The sequence below is a fragment of the Carcharodon carcharias genome, chromosome 25 (genome assembly GCF_017639515.1).
Source record: "Carcharodon carcharias isolate sCarCar2 chromosome 25, sCarCar2.pri, whole genome shotgun sequence".
Classification (NCBI taxonomy): Eukaryota; Metazoa; Chordata; class Chondrichthyes; order Lamniformes; family Lamnidae; genus Carcharodon; species Carcharodon carcharias.
In genome coordinates this window covers 5,295,766-5,311,589 of record NC_054491.1, presented here as the reverse complement: position 1 = coordinate 5,311,589, position 15,824 = coordinate 5,295,766, and positions in this window count along the sequence as shown.

The window sequence follows — 15,824 nt, the reverse complement described above, 5'->3', positions numbered from 1 at the left end:
ACTTTTTGGATAGTAAATGATAAAGGACTACCTGAAGACGACCATGTCTCAAGGTAGGCTGTGTGGACTGACAATTCTGTCTATTGAGAAGGAAGTAGCATCTAACCTGGATTACCACAATCTGATAGCAGAGTTTACTGCAAGGAAGTCTAGGAAGGTGGATATCAGAATGTAGGCTGAGCGACACTGATCTTGATTGATGAGGGTTTTTAATTATATGAACATCATTATAATTATACATAAGAAGTACAATATAATACAACTACATTGTGATTATACAGCTGGGCGCTGTTAATATTTAACTTGCAGGCTGCAGTTACCCTTGACGTTCATTGTATCCAAATTTCACCCGTATAAAAATGTTATGGGGGGCCCACACAGTGTGATTTGCCATAAGGCCCTGCACCCCCCTAGGGATGGCCCAGCGTAGACATTCCAACAATATCCCTTTGCCCTGGGATAAGTGTCACCCTAGGTGCTTTTACAAAGCTCCACCCATGAAGGTGAGTTGTGGTGGGACTGCACCACGGAGTAATGGCATCGTAGCTTTTTAATTCAATTTATTCTTCAGCAACTCCTGATGCCTCCCATTATAATCGCCACCTCCCCTGGCCAGATTTTCATGAGTGTTTTTTTTCATTGCTTTGACTCTCCCTTGCTCACTAACAATCCAGCCACACCCTGCTCACTTTCATGACTGAGCTAACCTGATGCTAATCCTCTCACCACACTGTCCCACTCACAAAACTGATAGGCAATATGCTGTGATCTCACCACAAGAGATCCATTTGCTTACCAACTTTTTACCTGAGCACTTGCTCAATGCTGTGTATCCAAAGCTTTCCTCCATAGTCATTATGCTGCGTTTTCAACATTCTCCAATGCTGTGACTTTGTTGCAGTCTGACCAAACTGTCAAGGACCTTCTCATGTCATATAGCATAAGCTAGCACTATTCACCAGTCTTCCCTTGTGCTTCATCTTTTTCCACCTTTGCCATCGTGTTGTGGCTTTCCTTAAAAATATCCATCAGCTGCCACCATTGTCATTTATAAGGAGCCCCCGCTGCATAACATGCCATGTTATTATAATGATATAAGTCCTTGAGCTTATTTGCTGTATAAGATGCAAGGCACCATTCACTCATAAAGGATTGGGTTAACACGGTGTCGGCTCATTTATTAAGGTAAGGCACATGAGAACAGTCTTACATTGTTGTTTGGCTTAGAGACACTCAGAGCTGACTGCTCTGCTGCTTACAGCAAAAGTGAAACTAAAACTGGAACACACAATACATACATCATTTCCCTTCATGTGATGTTTACAGAGAAATGCTCACATCTGTCCCATGGCTGGATAGACCCAGCAAAGGTGGTGGCACAGTGGTATATAGTTGGGAGGGAGTTGCCCTGGGAGTCCTCAACATCAACTCTGGACCCCATGAATTCTCATGGCACCAGGTCAAACATGAGCAAGGCAACCTCTTACTGATTATCAAATACTGGTCTCCCCCAGCTGATGAATCAGTGCTCCTCCATGTTGAACACCACTTGGAGGAAGCACTGAGGGTGGCAAGGGCACTGAATGTACTCTGGGTGGGGGACTTCAATGTCCATCACCAAGAGTGGCTCAGTAGCACCACTACTGACTGAGCTGGCCGAGTCCTAAATGTCATAGCTGCTAGACTGGGTCTGCAGCAGGTGGTGAGAGAAAAACATACTTCACCTAATCCTCATCAACCTGCCTGTCACAGATGCATCTGTCCAAGACTATATCAGTAGGAGTGACCACTGCACAGTCATTGTGGAGACAAAGTCCTGCCTTCACATTGAGGATACTGTCCATCATGTTGTGTGGCACTATCATCGTGCTAAAATGGGATAAATTTCGACTCAAAGCAACTCGAGACTGGGCATCCATGAAGCATTGTCAGCCATCAGCAGCAACAGAATTGTACACGAAAACAATCTATAACTTCATGACTCGGCATATCCCCCACTCTACCATACCCATTGTCATGAAGCTATTAACGTATATACTATTGGAAAATATATTTCTTTTAAGATAGAGGTTCAGTCTAATGGTGTTTAATTGGATTAAAGCTAGCTAGCCTGGGTGCTTTGATGTGTACTAGTTTTGAGATGTAAGAGAGGTAGAGTGCATTTGCATTTTTTGAATAGAGCATTCAAGAATGCGAGTGAAATCTGGCACCTAGTGAGCAGAGACCAAGCAATATTATATTACTGATAAAATTGGTACTATGAAAGGAGTTTTATGGTTAGAAGAGGCTGGTGATGCAATGAGAATTTGCATTCAATAAGCTGTGCTGGGTATAAGGATAGCAGTTTTGTGCGTGCGAGGAAGAGACAATGTAAGATCAAAGTAGCTGTAAACCTATAACTGTCTCCACAGGACCCCAAGTGAAAGGAACATCATTTTGAATTTGTAAGGTGAAAATGCTTTGCCTGGTGTCTGGTTGAGTCTATGGGTTTCTGTTGCCTTAATGAGGTTTGCTTGGGAATTTGTTAAAAGTTATGATAGTAGTAATTTGTAGCCATGTCTATATATTTAACTTGTGTAAACTAATAAGATGTTTCATTTAGCTTAATATAAAACCTCTCGAGAACTGGTGGTCTGATTCCTGAATTTAGAGTTGCATCTCAAACATGCCATTTAAAAATATAGGTTATAACAGTTGTTTAAAGTTTCCCTCTGGGATTTTTAAATAACTCAGCTTTAGCAAAGGCTGTCTCATAACAACTGGGGGCTCACCTGGGATAAAAATAATTCTAATTCCTTGATTGGTTTGGAATTGGTGAATCTTAAAGTTACGAGTATGAGAAAAATTTTGAATTTAGGAGTTGTGGAGGTATTTTGAAAGTGGTGAGACTGCAAGATGACTTTGAAAATTGCTAAGACTTGTCTGGAAGTAGAAGAGTTAACTCTGATTTGGTTGGAGAGAATAGCCAAAAATAAGTTAACAGAGCTGGCAGACAAGTTAAAATTGGGGTTACCTGAGGGTGCTAGGAAATTGGATATCATTAAAAGTATAGCACAGCATCTACAGTTGGGAGTGAAACCTGACACTAGTGAGTCATAGCTGGAGGTAGTGAGACTTCAGTTACAAATGAAAAAGCTTGAAGTAGAAGCAAAGGAAAGAGAAATAGCTTTTAAGAGGCAATTAGAAATTATGAAGATAGAAAAAGAGGAAAGAGAAAAAGAGAGAGAGAGAGAAAGAATTCCAACTGTTGGCAGTTAAAAAAGTGATGCCAGTAGGTGGGGAAGGATTTATCTCCAGAGTTGAACCCAGTGGGGATATGTTTAAATTTGTACAAGCTCTTCCAAAGTTTGAGGAAAAAGATATTGAAGTATTCTTTATTTCATTTGAGAAGCTAGCTAAACAGATGAAATGGCCACAGGAAAACTGGACATTATTCTTAGAGTCTAAGTTGCGAGGTAGGGGGCTTGAGGTATATGCTTCGCTATCAGAAGAAATGTTGGTGAATTATGATGTAGTGAAGAAGGCTATTTTGGGTGCATATGAGTTGGTTCCTGAAGTATACAGGCAGAATTTTAAGAATATGAGCAAACAGCCTGAGCAAACTTATATTCAGTTTGAAAGAATAAAACAAAGTAATTTTGACCGGTAGATACAGGCATTAAAAATAGAGACAACCTGTACACCTCTTAGGGAAGTAATGCTTTTGGAAGAATTTAAAGGTTCAATCTCTTCAGTAGTGAGAAGTCATGTGGAGGAACAGAGAGTTGATTCTGTAAGACAAGTAGCAGAGATAGCTGATGATTATGAGTTAGTTCATGGAGCTAAACCTTTTTTTTGTCACCCTTTCAAATTGGAAAATGATAAAAAGTGGGAAGGCGAAGGGATGGTCGGTAGTCAGTGAAGAGGAGTAGCTGGAGGTTCCCAGGAAACTTTTTTCTCAGAATAAAAAGGAAGGTGCTGAAGGTAGAAGTGACGTTCGAAAATTGAGGTGTTTTCATTGTAATAAAGTGGGGCACTCAAAGTCAGTGTGCTGGAGATTGCAGGAAAAATCAGTTGGAATTATTGGGGTACAGAAATGCTCCGGAAGTAAAAGTGCTGTGGATTCTGAGGTTCAGGCCCAGGAGAAACCAGTGGTTTGTGTACAGGTGAAAGAGGGAGAATCAGTAATAGATAAAGAAGTGGGAATGCGTTCACAGTTTACTCAACAGAGTTCTGAGGAGCAGGTTGTGGAAATGTTTAAAGATTTAGTTTGTGAAGGGAAAGTCTTTCCATGTGTACAGGGCAGAGTAGGTAAAAATGTTAACATTTTAAGAGACAGAAGGGCTAGTCAATCCTTAATGTTGTGGGATAGGATATTTGTTGTTCAAAGGGAGTATTGCAGGAGAAGATAATAATAAGGGGGGCTCATGGGGATACTAAATCTATTCCATTGTGGAAGGTAAATGTAAGAGCAAATGGAAGACTGGAGAAGTTATATTGAAATGGTGGAAAAATTTCCCATTACAGGGGTTCAATTTATTCTGGGTAATGATATAGCTGGATCACAAATGTGGGTGATGCCAATGGTAGTTGAGCAGCCTGTAGAAGTATTTTCAACATAGGTGTTACAGAAGGAACATCCTGGATTGTTTTCTGATGGTGTCATACTGAGAGCAAAGGCTCATTGGGAAGAATAAGATAAACAAGCAATTCAAAGGCAAGAAGAAGGTGTCAAAATCCAATTAGCTGGCACTATATTTGATAAGATTGTCCAACGAATGGAGGGGGGACATTTAGGAATTAGGAAAACACAGGAAAATATGCAAAGTTTTTTTTTTTGACCAGAATTGCATAGGGATGTAGTCAATCTCTGTAGAACCTGTTATACATGTCAAATAACAGGAAAACCACAGCAGTGATTAAGTAGGCGCCTTTAATCCCAATAACAACATTTGAAGAACCTTTTATCAGGGTCATGATTAATTGTGTAGAGCCCCTCCCTAAGACTAAAATTGGAAATAAGTATTTATTGACATTAATGAATGTGTCTACTAGGTTTCCTGAAGCAATACCTTTAAGAAATGTTACAACTAGGAAGGAGGAGTTAATTAATTTTTTTTTACAAGATATGGTTTACCTCAGGAAATATAATCAGATCGGGGCCAAATTTCATGACACAGCTGTTTAAGGAAGTGATGAACAGTTTGGAAATAAAACAGTTTAAGTCAACAGCTTATCATCTGAAGTCACAAGGAGCTGTGGAAAGATGGCATCAAACTTGAAAAACTATGATGAAAGCATACTGTCAGGGTTATCCACAGGGTTGAGATACAGAAAATCCATTTTTGTTATTTGCTATTAGAGATGCTCCTAATGCATTAGTTTTAGCCCTTTTGAGCTAGTTTATGGCCATGAGGTAAGGGGACCACTGAAATTGATTCATGAGAAATTGAAAATTCAGAAACTACTCTCCTGGATTACATATCAAATTGAAAGATTGAACAGAGTAAGTGTGTAGGCTGGGGAACATTTAAAGACATCACAGCAAGTGCTGAAAGTGAAAGAAGATAAGAAAGCTAAAACTCACAGTTTTGTTTCTGGTGAGAAAGTATGAGTTTTGTTATCAGTATTAGGTGATTGATTAAATGCAAGATTTAGTGGGCCTTACAGGATTGAAAAGAAATTGAGTGAAGTAAATTATTTAATGAATACTCCAGGAAGAAGAATGAAGCAGAGGTGTGTCATATAAGTATGCTTAAAAAGTACTTTGACAGGGAAGAGGAACAAAAAGGTATTAGTGATGGATGATGAAAAAGAGGTAGAAGTTCAGGACTCTGAAATTTATTTTCCTCTAATCAAATTGGATAATGAGGGGATGCTTGGAAATTTAAATGAAATATTGAGTTACTTTTCAACAAGTGTCAAAGTGATTTGGAAAAGCTATTGCAGTCACACAAACCTATTTGTGGAAATAAGTTGGAAAAGATGCACTTAGCTTTGCATGATGTATGTATAGAAATGTCATTTCAATAAGGCAACATCATTATAGATTGAATCTGGCAAAGTTATCACGAGTACAAAAAGAAATTGATTTCATGCTTCAAAATGATATTATTAAGTCCAGTTGCAGTAACTGGAATTTGCCTATTGTACGGGTACCAAAACAAGATGGAACACAAAAACTGTGTGTGGACTATTGATAGGTGAATGAGGTGATAAAAGCGGATTCCTAACCCATACCACAGTTGGAAGATTGCTTTGAGAAAGTGGGACAATCAAAATTTATCACCAAGATTGATTTGCTAAAAGGACATTGGCAAGTACCATTGTTGGAGAGAGCAAAGGAGATATCAGCTTTTGTAACGCCAAGTGGACTATATCAATTTAAAGTCATGCTATTTGGTATGAAGAATGCACCTGCGACATTTCAAAGACTGACAAACAAAATAATTACAGCTCTGAGCAATTGTGCAGTTTATATTGATGATCTAATCATTTTCAGTCAGACATGGGAGGAGCACTTACAACATCTGGAAGAATTATTTATTCAACTACAAAAAGCTAACTTAGTGATAAACTTGACTAAAAGTGAATTTGCAAAAACGCAAGTTATGTATCTAGGCCTTGCCATTGAACATGTATTTGGCCCCTTATGCAGAATTCAAGGCTTTTGTGGATTTCCCCGTGCCTACAACTAAACAATAAGTTTTGAGATTTCTAGGCATGAATAGGTTTTACCAGAAATTTGTACCAAATTTCAGCCAATTGGTTGCTCCACTGACTGAACTATTAAAAAAGAACAAGAAGTTTCAATGGACACTGGAGTGTCAGAAGCCATTTAATAGTTTGAAAACTGTATTGACTATGACACCAGTTTTGGCAGTACCCAATTATGCCAAACAATTTAAGTTGGCCATTGATGCAAACGATATAAGCATTGGGGCTGTACTGTTACAAGAAGATGACACTGGAATTGAAAAACCGTTAGGGTATTTTTCAAGAAAGCTGAACGTACAGCAGAGAAGGTATTCAACAATCAAAAAAGAGACTTTGAGTTTGGTGTTAGCATTGCAGCATTTTGAAATTGATGTTGCAAAAAATGCATCAGAAACAATTGTTCATACAGACATAATCCTTTGAGGTTTATGGGCAAATTTTAAGACAAAAGTGCAAGGCTTTTGAGATGGAGTTTATTATTACAACCATTTAATCTGCGGATTATACATATTGCTGGAAGAGAAAACCTGTTTGCAGATGCATTACCAAGAGTTTGAAGCTTAATAGAAAATGGGACATTTAAAAAAAACCTGGGCACTGAACAGGAGTGTCTTCTGTTGATACCAAGGACTTGTGTGTATATATTGATATGTTAATGCATGCATATGGTAATCTAATAGTGTAATAAGTGTAGGAGATAGTGTGAGATGGGTTATTAAAATGAAGCCGTCTTAGAATTATGACGGTACAGTTTTTGATAGGGAGGGGGATGTCATGAAGCTGCTAATGTATATGGTATTACTAGAAAATATGTTTCTATTAAAATAGAGGTTTAGTCTGTGGGTGTGTCTTAATTGGATTAAAGTCAGCTAGTCTGGGTGCTTTGATATGTACTAGTTTTGGGATGTAAGACAGGTAGAGTGCATTGGCATTTTTTGAACAGAGCATTCAAGAAGGCAAGTGAAATCTGGTACCCAGTGAGCAGAGGCCAAGCAATATGTTTATATTACTGGTAAAATTGGCACTATGAAAGAGGTTTTATTGTTAGAAGAGGTTGGTGATACAATGAGAATTTATATTCAACGAGCTGCGCTAGGTATAGGGATAGCAGTCTTGTGTGTGTGGGGCAGAGGCAATGTAAAATCAAAGCAGCTGTAATCCTACAACTGTCTTCACAGGAACCTAAGTGAAAGAAACCTCATTTTGAACTTGTAAGGTGAAAATGCTTTGCTTTGTGTCTGGTTGAGTCTATGGGTTGCTGTTGCCTTAATGAAGGTTTGTTTGAGAATTTGTTAAAAGTTATGATAGTAGTAATTTTTAGCCATGTGTATATACTTAACTTGTGTAAATTAATAAAATGTTTCATTTAGTTTAATATAAAACCTCTCAAGAACTGGTTGTCTAATTCTTCAATTTAGAGTTGTGTCTCAAACATACCACTTAAAAATATAGGTTATGACAGTTGTTTAAAGTTTCTCTCTGGGATTTTTAAATAACTCAGCTTTAGCAAAGGCTGTCTCATAACACCATCAAGCTAGGGGATCAACCCTGGTTCAATGAATAGTGGAGCAGGGCATACCAGGAGCAGCTCCAGGCATACCCCTAAAAATGAGGTGTCAACCTGGTGAATAAACAACACAGGACTACTTGCATGCCAAACAGCATAAGCAGCAAGTGATAGACAACTAAGTAATCCCACAACCAACGGCTCAAATCTAACTCTGCAGTTCTGCCACATCCCCCAGTCATGAATGGTGGTGGACAATTAAACAACTCACTGGAGGAGGAGGCTCCATAAATAATCCCATCCTCAATGATGGAGGAGCTCAGCACATTAGTGCAAAAGATAAGGCTGAAGAATTTGCTACAATCTTCAGCCAGAAGTGCCGAGTGGATGATCTATCTCGGCCTCCTCCTCCAGAGGTCTTCAGCATCACAAATGCTAGTCTTCAGCAAATTTGATTCACTCCACGTGATATCAAGAAACAGCTGAAGGCATTGGATACTGCAAAGGCTATGGGCCCTGACACTATTCAGCAATGGTACTGAAAACCTGTGCTCCAGACTTGCCGAGCTCCTAGCCAAGCTGTTCCAGTACAGCTACAATACTGGCATCTACCCGGCTATGTGGAAAATTGCTCAGGTATGTCTTGCACACAAAAATCAGGACAAATCCAACCTGGCCAATTACCACCTCATCAGTCTATTCTCCATCATCAGTAAAACAATGGAAGGGGTCATCAACAGTGCTATCAAGTGGCGCTTGCTTAGCAATAACCTGGTCACTGATGCCCAGTTTGGGTTCCGCCAGGGCCGCTCAGCTCCTAACATAATTACAGCCTTTGTTCAAACATGGGCAAAAGGGCTGAACTCCAGAGGTGAGATGAGGGTGGCTGTCCTTGAAATCAAAGCCGCATTTGACTGAGTGTGGCATCAAGGATCCCTAGCAAAACTGAAGTCAATGGGAATCAGGTGGAAAACTCTCCGCTGGTTAGAGTCATATCTAGCACAAAGGAAGATGGTTGTGATTGTTGGAATTCAGTCATCTCAGCTCCAGGACATCACTGCAGGAGTTCCTTGCATAGTATCCTAGGCCCAACCACCTTCAGCTGCTTCATCAATGACCTTCTTTTCATCATAAGGTCAGAAGTGGGGTTGTTCGCTGATGATTGCACAAAGCTCAGCATCATTCACAACTCCTCAGGTGCTGAAGCAGTCCATGTCCAAATGCAGCGAGACCTGGACAATTTCCAGGCTTGGGCTTACAAGTAGCAAGTAACATTCATGCCACACAAGTGCCAGGCAATGATCATCTCCAAAAAGAGAGAATCCAACTGTTGTCCCTTGATGTTCAATGGCATTACCATCACTGAATCCCTCACTATCAACATCTTGGGGGTTACCATGGACCAGAAACTGAACTAGATTAGCCACATATATACTGTGGCTACAAGAGCAGGTCAGAGATTAGGAATCCAGCGATAAGTAACTCACCTCCTGACTACCCAAAGCCTCTCTGCCATCTACAAGTCAGGAGTGTGATGGAATATTCCCTGCTTGCCTGGATGAGTGCAATCCCACAACCCTCAATAAGCTTGACACCATCCAGGACAAAGCAGTCCACTTGATTGACATCCACAAATATTCACTACCTCCACCATCGATGAACGGTAGCAGCAGTGTGTACCATCTACAAGATGCAGTGCAGGAATTCACCAAGGCTCCTTTGACAGCACCTTCCAAATCCACAACCACTGCTATCTAGAAGGACAGGGCAGCAGATAGATCGAAACACCACTATCTGGAAGTTCCCCTTCAAGTCACTCACCATCCTGACTTGGAAATATATCACCGTTCATTCACATCCCTAGGTCAAAATCCTAGAACTCCCTTCCTAACAGCACTGTGGGTGTACCTACACCACGTGGACTGCAGTGGTTCAAGAAGGCAGCTCACCACCGCCTTCCCAAGGGTAACTAGGGAAGGGCAATAAATGTTGTACCAGCCAGCGAAGCCCACACCCCATGAATGAATAAAAATAAAAGGTATATGACAACATGGACCATTGTGCTCTTGAGCTCAGGAAAATGAGTGTAACTATGGGCTGAATTTTTCGTTTGTCGGGCGGGCGGGCCTGACTGAATCGGTGGCGGGCAGGGAGCCAATCCCCGCTGCCGAAATGGGCCACGCGCTATTTTGCGCAGGTGGGCCAATTAAGGCCTGCCCAGCATGTTTCAGACTCCCGTGGTCAGCGGGAAAATTAAAGCAGCAGCGGGCGTGTTCAGACCACCGGTTCCAATGGGGATCCTGCAGTCTGTATAAAGAACGGCCAGGCGGCCTCCTTTAGGCTGTTGACCATGGCCAGCGACCGGGCTCCAGAAGGGGTCAGGACTGGGGAGGAGGAGGGGGGGCAGGCTGCAGGGTAGGTCAGCGGGGGGGCCATTGTGTCCCTCGGTTTTCCAATGCCTGCCTTGCTGTCCTCTTGGAAGAGGTGTCCAACCATCGGGAGGTGTTGTTTCCGGAGGGTGGGAGGAGGAGGGCCCCCCCTCAACGTTACCAGGCAGGCGTGGCAGGAGGTGGCGGAGACTGTTAGCTCTCAAGGCGCTGTGTGGCGTATCGGAACACAGTGCTGCAAGCGCTTCAATGATTTGCTGCACTCTGGAAGGGTGAGTACCATGTCAGCCTTGGCCATTTGACCCAGCAGGTAGCCTTAGCCTTTGAGCCCCACCCCCCACCGTCTTAGTTTCGTTACTGCATTGGGCATTTGGCGCACGCTAGGTGGTCAAACAGTTGGTGACCATGCTTACATCAGCCTTAGTGGTTGCGGAGAAGATGGGTTCTCCCTGCAGCACATGTTGGTGTTTGTCACATTTGAGTAGTCTGGGGGCAACCTGCAGGGGAGGCAGCTAGACACATACTCAGAACTCCAACACATGTCTTATTGATGGTGATGAGATGGTGGAAGGGGAGCCTCACAGTGTCATGGCCAAGAGCCATCTGCGGGCCTCAGCGCCGCACCTAGTTGCGCCTCCTTGCCATGGGCGCTAAGACCCGTGTGTTATTCAAAGTGATGGACGGCGAATGTGTCCAAGGTGTCTGTTGGGGGAGGGAGTTGGGAGCAGCCGTACTATCTTCTGGGGACTGATCACCAGTAGTGTGGACAGGAGCCACTGGAGGCCTCAGATGGGCCACTGTGGTTGGGGTGCAGCGTGCGCATGCAGAGCACTTGAGCGATCAGCCCCAATAAATGCTCTTCTCTGTTCTGCAGGCAAAAACTGAGAGCAAAATGAGGGAGCGGCAGAGGACTGGTGATGGGCACACGGTGCTGCAGCGCCTCACCACCTATGAGGAGGAGACCATGGAGCTGGGGAAGAGGCAGGCAGCCAGGTCAGCAGGTCTCGGCGAGGAAGGGGTGCAGCAGGCAGGTATTTGAGGGCCACAGTCCCATTCACTCTGTCTCCCCACCATCCAAAGCACTGATGGTTGCTGCAATTGTTAATGCAGCAACACTGCTCATTCACAGACTGATACAGTCAGACGTGTGGGTCATACACAAAGGTCCCTCGGTGCCTTCAGGATGCGCAATTCTAGCATCTTCCAAAGTCACCTTATCCCATCTCTGACCACTATCCCCATAGCCTAACATACCATGGCATCGCTGCTGCAAAGCCAAAGACTTATATCATCTTAGGAGGGTTTGTATCTCCACCACCCTTTCAGCCAGTGCGCCCCACATTACTCTGTCCAAAAGGTGCTCAGCCTCATGGCACTCAACTAAATAAATGCCACCATGTTAGTCATCCCTGCGCCAAGGGGAAATGTTGCCTTCCGTCCACCCGGTCTATGCCTCTCATAACGGTACGAAGGTCAATAATGTGGCCTGTCAATCTCCTGTGCTCCACGGCAAATGTCACAAGTGTTTGCAATGTTTCCTCATCACTCCAACTCTCCAGGCCACACACATGCATCCAGGTCAGGAACCTCTGCACTCTCCCCACTCCAATGCCATCCCTCCCATGAAGTGCAGGTCACAACTGAACACAGAGGTGTAGCTGTGGCCTTGACAGCGTTTTCTGCACTTGCAACATGACCTCCCTTTTCTACATTCTATTCCTCGGCTAATAAAGGCAAGTCTGGCTTTGACCTTGTTAAACACTTTATGTTCCTGTTCTGCTACCTTAACGGGTCTGCCCAGCAAGGTCCCTGTAATCGTTGTGACTTCCCATGGTCCTACCATTACTCATGTATTCCCGTACCTTGCTTGTCTTGTCCAAGTGCTTAACCGAACACTTATCCTCATAACAGTCCATGTGGCATTCCTTAGGCCATCTGATCAGCCTGTCTGTACGTGCAGGTAATGTTTGTGCCTCCTCTTGACTATTTACCACTCCACCAATGTTCGTCTCCTTAGGTTCTTGAAGGGTGAGCGACTTATGAGTCTGGAGTGAAAGGAATGAAAGGTGTTTCTGACTGTACGCTAACTGATGCACTGTCCTTGTTGTTAATTTCAGCATTACCATCCCATGGCCACCCCCAACACATCCGGAGCACCCCCCCCTCCACACCTGAGGGCCAAGACTTGCAACTTGCATCATATCATTTCAGCCAGCCAGGCACCAGCAGAGCGACAAACACTTTGATGGGGAATATAACATCAGCTAGTGTCCTGGGGCACAGTGGAGAGGGCACTTCACCATCGCTGGAGGAGATGGCATGGACAGAGAGTGCCGGTGGCACCAGCAGCCAGGGGGCTGCAGGGGACCAGGCACATGCTGAGTCCGGCAGTGATGATGTGCCTCTGGAGATGTCAGCAATGCAGAAGCTGCAGGACAAGCGGCAGGATGCGTGGGAGCTTCTGGCAGGGTTGCATGAGGATGTGCTTTAGTTGGTCTTTGTGGTGGAGGAGTCCAAGCAGAGTGTCAGTGAAGGTATGAACCTCAGGACAGAGCTTCAGGCTTCCTCCATTGAGAGATTGGTGACTCTCATGGAGAGGGGCTTCAGTCGGATTGAGACACTTCTGATTGGGTTACGCTCTGACCTGCAAGCCCTCACAGCGCTAATGGCCACAGGTGGTCATTCCCAATGTGGGAGATGTTCTGGGCACCAAGTGTTGCCGCTCGGTGCCCATCCATCTGCAGTGAGCAGGGAGGTCCAACATGACTTCACGTCGGCACAGCAGCTGCCTGTCATCATTGCGAGCTCCTCTCAGGACGCTCCAGATGAGGGCAGCAGCTCCTCCGCCCCTCTGCCAGTGACCGTTGTATCCGTTGAGGCTGCGACAACTGGGGAGGTGCCAGTTCTGGAACTGGCCACTCCTTCCCAGGCGGGGCCATCACAGGCTCCACAGGCCAGAGGACGTCTGCCAAGGTCATCGAGGCCAACAGGACAGCAGAGTCAGCAGGCTGTCTCAGAAACCACTCCGAGCGATGGGGCAGCACCAAGTCGTAGCACCCACAAACGTAAGCATAAGGCACGTTAGGAACACCAAGGGTTTGTCACTGGTGATTTTCTGTTGGCCCTAGATTAGGGAAAAAATAGGTGTGTACCTCAGAGCAACGTTTGTGTTTTATTTTGGACAGAATAAAGACCACTTTTCTGTCCATATCTGAGGGTGTTTCCTTTGTGCTGCATTTGTATGTTTCACAGACATCTCATGAGTGTTTGAGTGGACATTGATGTTTCTGTACTAAACACTTAGTTGCAGCTGATGAGGTGGGAGATGTAGCACCAAGTGCCACGTGTGGAAGCGCCAGGCAATGCTGCTCCTGCTGATCCATGTGTGTGGAACTAGCTGAAGGTTCGTTGGATTAAATTGTCCTGGGTGTCCCTGCCTCCTTGGTGTAGTAGCGGGTCACGTGCTGCCCCTCATCATCGCCCTGTGCTTCCTCACCCTCTGAGGCACTGCTGGATTCATCATGTGCAGCCTCATCCACTACGTCAAGGTCTTCATCGTCAACTGCATCCCCTCTTTCCAGCGCAAGATTGTGCAGAGCGCAGCATGCTACCACTATCACAGAGATGTGATATGGGGGGTATTGGAATGTGCCCCCTGAGAGGTCCAGGCAACGGAAGCGCATCTTGAGAAGACCGATGGCTCTCTCCATCACAGCCCTTGTGGAGCCGTGGCTCCTATTGTACTGCTGCTCAGCTTCTGTTCTTGGATGGTGGAGAGGTGTCATGAGCCACCTTCTGAGGGGATAGCCCTTGTCACCCAGCAGCCATCCATCCAGCCAGGCTGGAGCACTGAAGAGCCCCGGCACCTGGGAGTGTCTGAGGATGTAGGTGTCGTGGGAGCTGCCTGGGTACCTTGCACAGACTTGTAGAATCAGCATCCTGTGATCACACACTATCTGCACGTTGATGGAGTGGAAGCCCTTCCTGTTGATGAAGACACCGGGCTCACCTGCTGGCGCCTTGATGGCCACATGTGTACAGTCTATAGCACCCTGGACACGGGGGAAGCCAGCAATGGCCGTGAAGCCTCTGGCTCGCTGTATTTGACTTGCCTGGTCACAGCGGAAGTAGATGAAGGTCAATGGCCGTCTGAACAGAGCGTCTGTAACCTGCTTGACACAAGTGTGGACAGCTGATTAGGAGACACCAGAAAGATCACCCACCGAGCCCTGGGAGGAGCCAGAGGCATAGAAGTGGAGGGAAACTGTGACCTTCAGAGCCTCTGGCATGGGGTGTCCACCCACACAGTTACTAGAGATCTCAGGGCCAATCATCTGACAGATATAGTTCACTGTCCCCCTTGACAGTCGGAGTCCCCTTCGGCACTGCACCTCAGACATATTGAGTAGCTGCTTCGCCGCCTGTATGCCCTGGCAGCAGAATAGTGGCATCTTCTGTGGCCCCTTCCACCTTGGACAACCTCTTGGCCCTGCGCCCCTTGTGCCTGCGCCTGTCCTCCCAAAGGTGGCTCCCCTGGAGGCTGATTGTCCAATCCTGACCTCCTCTTTATTCTATCCCTCCCTCCTCAGTGGAGCTGCCTCCAGTGGACATGTCAGAACCCATACTCAGGCTAAATGGAGGCCTCCGGAAAGCTGCAGGCCCGTTAAAGATTCCTGTCTGCAGAGAGCTGAGCTGAAGCTTCAAAGTACAGAGAAAGCTATTGGAAATCGATCTGAACTGCTAACAAACACACAGGCAAGTTTAAAACACTTTCTGCATTAAATACTTCAGAAAAAACATGAATTACCCCTCTGAGCCTACATATCCCGCCCGTGGATGAGGTTTGTTAAAAAATCAGTTACCCGCCTGCCTGTTGGGCCCGTGTGCTGATCTGAAGATCACACGGGCTCCTCAAAATCAGCTTCAATTGCCGAGTTAAGGGCCTTAACAAGGCCTTTAGTTAATGGCGGGCGCGTGTCCCGCTGCTGTACACATCCACCCACCTCAATATCACTATGCCGCGCGCTGACATCGGGACACTCGCCCGACATGAGCACACGACATTTTAAGCGCTGATGTCCAGGCTCCGCCACCCACACATCAGCCATAAAATTCTGCCTTATATGTGTAGTCACACACCATCGTGCATGTCGATCCATACATAAATCAAAATGGGTTATCATGACTTAATATGGCTTATGACCACCAACAAATGCAATTATTATCCCGTTAGA